The sequence below is a fragment of the Lepisma saccharinum genome, unplaced genomic scaffold, assembly GCF_977018435.1.
Source record: "Lepisma saccharinum unplaced genomic scaffold, izLepSacc3.1 HAP1_SCAFFOLD_800, whole genome shotgun sequence".
Lineage (NCBI taxonomy): Eukaryota > Metazoa > Arthropoda > Insecta > Zygentoma > Lepismatidae > Lepisma > Lepisma saccharinum.
The window spans coordinates 24165-30466 of record NW_028143463.1 but is presented as its reverse complement, the minus strand read 5'-3'; the positions used below and the strand labels follow the sequence as shown (position 1 = coordinate 30466).

Below are 6302 nucleotides of genomic sequence, written 5' to 3'. Positions count from 1 at the left end.
TGACGTGCAACTGGACAAACAGCATGCTTTGGATGTGGTACGGCACAAGTAATCGGGTCCTGGATTAAGTTGAATTTTTCACATAAATTAATATTGCGGGTTTTTATTTCACTAGTGCACGTCTTTCATTTTATATTTCACAGGTTGTTTTTTATAGCTTTATAATACTGTCTTGTTTTATTATTTGAAATTCTACACGTATATTAAACTGCAATAACGAGAATTAATTGATTGTGGTCGTAGCAATAAGACAAACATTCCGACACAATATTCCTAAATCCAATATGGATCCTGACATAAATTGCACGGAAACTTTTGGAGTTTGAGGATCAATGGTCGGAGATTACCCACTCGTTAGAACCAGCATACGCCACTGCTACATGGGAACTTTGCATGTAATATCAGCTTTCTAAAACTTCAGGAAAACCCTTTTGTGTGTTCTGTTACAGCTCTTGCAATAACAATGTTCTACAACAACACACTACTTTATGGCAAAAGTAACTAAGGCAATGAAGTACATTGATATTTCATAACGACAAACAAGGCTTAAAAACTGTTGCAAAGGAGAAGCTTTAAACAGAATAAAATAAACCTTTTCATGTTTCATCTTGCATATGAAAATATAAATCTCCTTTCTTTAAAGAAATATATTTTAAGGTAACAGCCATCCAAGCCATATGAAATGGCTGATGTGCATTTTACTGAAAAATTATCTGAAAATTCTGGCTCAAGCAGATATTTAGTTTTCTGTTGGTTGAGTCCCAATCTTCAAGAAAACTTTCCAGCAGGTAGTAAAAATAAATAAGTGAACCATTTAAAGTATTCAATAATTAAATGAAATAAGTGAGGAATTGGCACTGCTAACAATATTGAAATAAAGTTCTGGTGTACCGTTACAATGTTATATTTCAAAAAGAATGTCACAGAAAACCTATTTCACACAAACTTAATAACATTAAAGCACATCTGAAGATTCACACACATACACACATGCAGAGTTGACAGTGGATAGGAAAACTGAATTTTCTTCCATCCCTCCATCTTTGATTTTTGTTGCCATAGGAGGGTGATAGTGAAGCACCATGTTCTTTAAAAGACACCTCCATTTTTGTTTTAGGATGCCAATGGTCCAAATGGCATTAGACAGCTATGCACCTCAAGAGTGTTTTCACCAGCACCATCTATTGGTGTCATGACCCATGGTCCTCTGGATACCCACTGTTACCTGCAAAGATAAAGAAAGGCCTGTCCTGAGTTTCCACTGTAGATAATAAATATCCCAATAACAATTGAAAGTAACTTCACTTAAAAGATTTTAAAGGATCAGCAGGAATTCAAGTATTAATTTATGAGCACTTCTATAATCTATTGCTTTACTTCAAAACATCTAAAGTGCACATATCCGGTGATGGTCCCCCCAGTGTCTTATGAAACAAACTGTATGTTAAATTTGGCAATCCTCTAAAGTGCCACATTTATATAAATTTTGAGTACTTTAGTTTAAATCGCAATGTCAATGTTTGACTTCCAAAAATACGCAAGTGTTCCACAAAAGCTCTATTTCCATAGCAAATGGAATGTTGAACAAATGAACATGTAATAGCCCCATCTAGTTGCTGCACTTTTTTACACTCTGTGCAGTGCAGGTGTATCCAGTGTCAAGAGTAGTGCAAGGAAATCACGTTCAACCAACTAGACGGAAAGCAGTGTTCCAGTTAAGAAGATTCAACAAATGCCTGTCTGCTGCTTTGAACGGTCATTTGATTAGTTAGCACACACCACGTGACCATACACCAGTCCGAAAGGTAGTGCAGATGGTGCAGACACCAAATACACTACTTGACTCCAAATCAACAAACTAGACAACTCAGTGATGCACCGTGCAACCAACTAGACGCTTCAGTGCAAAGAGAGTCAAAAAGTGCAGTCAACTAGACGGGGCTAATGTGTTATGAATCCTAGGTGTTTTATAAACTTGCCTACAACATCCTCAATTTACATTCTACAAATTCTATTATATTTCAATAATCTTGTTATTCATATCCAAATTAAACATGTATCATATTTAATCACATGCTCATTGTGTGGCAAACATTATAGATTATGCTAACTGTGAATGTTATGTGAAGGCTTCCATGAAAAGTATTGTCTGGAATAAAAATAGTTATATGATTTTATGAAACATTCACGTAACATTTCTATTAATAAAAATGCTTCCACATAAAATTGTCCCTAGCATGGTCTTGTTGTATACTGGTAGGGTTTCTTCTTATTATTATTATTACTACTTGTATCTAAGAATAAAACGTTTTGATAACATTTGAAGAACTCAGAAATGTTTAAGTTTAAAATTTACGGATAATGCACATTTTGTAATAATAAAAAGGTGAGAGAAGAGAATACTAGACTTATTGTAGAATATAGATAATTATGAAACAACACTGCACATGTATTCATAATACAGTAATGGTAATAAACATAGTACTTCACATCTTTAATAATGCAGTTCATATATGAGATGAGTGCAATTTAAATACTTCATGGAAAAATTATTAACAATAATTATTCCAGACTTAGAACATCTACATACCTAACAGCCAAGTGTTCCTTGTACCTGCCTTATTCTTATATTGACAAAAGTATCTGATGTTGGAATTCCTCATGTGTCCACCCTGGATACCGAGAGTAGTCACAATATTTTCATTTTAATCGGCTATCTGCAAAAGAGGAAAAGTACTGTAACTTTTGCACAAATAATTGGGTTAACAAGTTGAGGTATTGATCATAATAAGATACTGCACAAAGTTAATGATTTTTTTAAAAAATATATATATATATTCATGTTATTCTGAATGAGAAATACCATCCATCTGATGTTACACATTACTCAGTTGTTTACTTCTGATTTATTTGAAAATAGCAACTGTTTTGAAAACCCCACAAATTCACCTTTTACTGTGTTCCAATAAAAAATAATAAAATATTAAAAGAATATCACTCTGGAACTGTTATTGCCATGAGCACCTTTGATTTGGTTTGTCTTAACAATTATAATTGTATTGTTTTGTCCATGCAAATAGGAATACGAGATAAAAAGTGATACAAATTTGTTTGCTAATCCAGAACTATATGGATAGTATTGAAAATAAACTAGCATGTTCACTTGCACAATATACCTACCTACATGGCCAGTCAGCCACTCATTTCAGTATTTATGTTTTATTACATTTTATTGTAGAAGCTGTCTAAAACCCACCACATGATGGATGTCAATAGGTGTTATTATAATGAAACAAAAATAACGTACACTATCTTACCTCCTTTTAACATCCAGCTGATCTGCTTGTATCATTGGGAACTTCATCCATTGTGAGGAGCAATAACCACCATAGCACTGCACACTTGCTCTATACACTGGCTGATGACCTATAACCATCTGGCTGGTACCTCCATGTTGTGAAAATGAGAACTTCTAGCACCTATAAAATTATTTCAGAAAAAATAAATATAAATTCTCTTACAAGGAAACTTCTATCAAACAGTTCCCACTGACTCAAAGATTTTCATGCTTAAAATAAATTCATGCTACCCACTATCAACACATGACATAAGGTAGTTAAACTGAGTGCATTCTGTTGATGGTTTCATATAGAAAAAAAATATTTTCCCCTTTTCAATTGATGGTTATGAATACAGTATACCAAGTACCCCCTCCCATGCACACACACATATATACATTACTAATGACATTTTTGTCACAAAAAAAGGTTTTCTCTCACCAGTGTCTGGGCAACCGAATGGAGTACTTTCACTTTTACTGGTGCTTAGGTGTTTAGGTTAGATTTTGTGATTACAATAAAAAAAAAGATAATTTTACATTCCCGTCGTGATAAAAAAATAGATTTGGGATAAATTCTAATGTCCGTAACTCTGTAAATATACGTTTCTATGCCCCCAAGCTTCTGATATAGTCTTAACAACAGTTAATCTTTCCATGGGGAATTTTTCCTGGAAATTCGAGGGAGTACGTAATTTAGTACACTCGACCTGCAATTAATACAACTTAAAACATAGTGTCAAAATTTCCTTTAAAATCTTTATCAGTTCACGTACTGTATAAATCATGTGTACCATTTTTTCCCCCCTATATACCATATGGTAGTGGTGCCTAATTGATGTATTTTATAGTACCGTAATTTCATTTACTGGTTGCAACAGGTCAATATGTTGCAGAAAATTAATTGTTCTTATTTTGTGCGGCATCGTTATTTTACATTTTGATGTGACGTTGGTGGAATGTTGGCATACATTTCCCAGGTGTATCAAAATATATTTTGCAGTAGTATTTTATTTCGCGATTGCTAAGCTTAAGGAATGTTGCAAAAATATCAGCTCTAATTCTTACAAAGTACGTGGAACAATGTAATTAACAATAAGAAGGAAAATGGCACGAAGTATTTAATTCTTTAGGTACATCGTAGCAACAATTCACAATACATACGTATTTCACTCTCCCCCAGATTTGTTCCAATTGTCCTTATGTTCATACCCAATAATATTAATAACATACTAACATGACGTACTTACTCGAAATACGACTGAAACGAAGTGGGCTTGCAATTCTTCTTTCTTCAAAACCATCATCCGCAACAGCTGATAGTGTCCATCTTGAAAATCTGCAGCCGTGAACGAACTCGGTAGGTGCCTGGCTTGTGAGTAGGTTCCACTCGTTTTCTGTTAGCGCGTCCGTAACCGTATTCGTTAACGAAGAGTGGAGACTACACTAAATGGCATTCGTTAGCCTTTCTTGACAAAAACGTCACGAACTCGTTAGACCTTAACGTGTTGACAGTTCAAGACTTAGGCCCCTGGAACGGTTACCGAAATGAATATGCATCATTCTCGGAACACACGCGAAAATGACCACCTAATATTCATTTTTACAGATATATTTATAAACGTTGCTTTATTTATTGCCTTTCCTGGGATGATTAACAAATCTGCCTTTTTTGCAGTTATTTGGTAATGCAAAACAGTAGCAAATTTTCGTAATTTACAACAGCTGATCGAGACTTTGCCATTTTATCAACTATAAAAGTGCAAACACAGATTATACTAGGTACTGCATGTATCTGTTGGCTGCACAGTGTACTGCTTTCCCATGTTTATCCGGCACTTAACGCGTTAGGCGGAGGCCCGACCCCCAACTTACGTTATACGGGACTTTAAGTGCTAGGTAACGTTAGGCGGACATTGAACAACCGCAAAACGGTGTTAAGTGGGGGATAAGACGTTAAGCAGAGATGGTGCAACCGGCCCTTAGCGTGGGAAATCAACTACGTACGTATTCCCACGACTCTTCGACCTAGCTACAGGTGCAAAATTGACACATCATCAGTGATTCCTAGGGTGACCAGACGTCCTCTTTTATCCGGACATGTCCTCCTTTTTCGGTGTCTGTCCGGCGTCCGGGCGGATTTCTGAAAAATCGGAAAATGTCCTCCTTTTTGGACCATTGTCAATATACTGCTCATGAAATTGTTCCACGCATAACGATCACCACTTGTTATTTTACGTCCAAAAACCTCACTTGGCGTGTTAAATATTCGAGCAATGCTCACTGATCTGCGATCCGAACCACGAACACTTTACACGAATCAGTCATCAGATTCCAACTCCTCGTTGCTTTGCCCGCTGAACGCGTAGATACTGGATGCGTCCCAGATGCAAGCGGAAACGTATATAGCCTATTTCTAGCTGATTCTCTGGCAAATGGACGACGTGTACACATCGTTGACTGTGAAAGTACCAAGTAAGAGAAACATTTGTAGAGAACGTGGATTGATAAGTATATTTTTTCGATCTAAAATACATATAGATAATAGTATAACATTTTCACAATTCTGGGGATATTATTCCCTACGTACTAACAATGACATTTAACCCAAATAATGACATACTGAAACAAGCAATGCTAAGCATTATCCCAGATGAAGACAACAACATGGACACACACAGTAGTAACACCAGAGTCGCACAAAAACGAGGACATAGTCCTACCAATAATAGCGAAAACATTACTAAGAGAAACCAAGTACGTCCAGTTAACTTATATTATAATTCTCATCATTAAAATTTCGGTAACCACCAAACGTCTCTAATTCCCTTATTTTCGTATTTTTCACATTGATACTTACATATTCTGCATTCGTAAGGATTCTTCTATTTCGCGTTTAGTTTTTTGCAGGCAAATAATCTCAATTTTCGAAATATGGAGTATTTTTATTTTCTTCGCTTTTGCT

At 35.5% G+C, this 6302-nt stretch overlaps 1 long non-coding RNA gene across 1 annotated transcript; it reads right to left on the bottom strand.

Moving 5' to 3' along the window:
- Nucleotides 1-610: 610 nt before the first annotated feature.
- On the bottom strand, nucleotides 611-4870 carry LOC145983329 (uncharacterized). Its single transcript, XR_014441235.1, has 4 exons — nucleotides 4588-4870; nucleotides 3318-3479; nucleotides 2591-2717; nucleotides 611-1225 (listed from the first exon to the last, which is right to left on the bottom strand). It is a non-coding gene; the product is annotated as an uncharacterized LOC145983329 (long non-coding RNA).
- Nucleotides 4871-6302: the final 1432 nt, after the last annotated feature.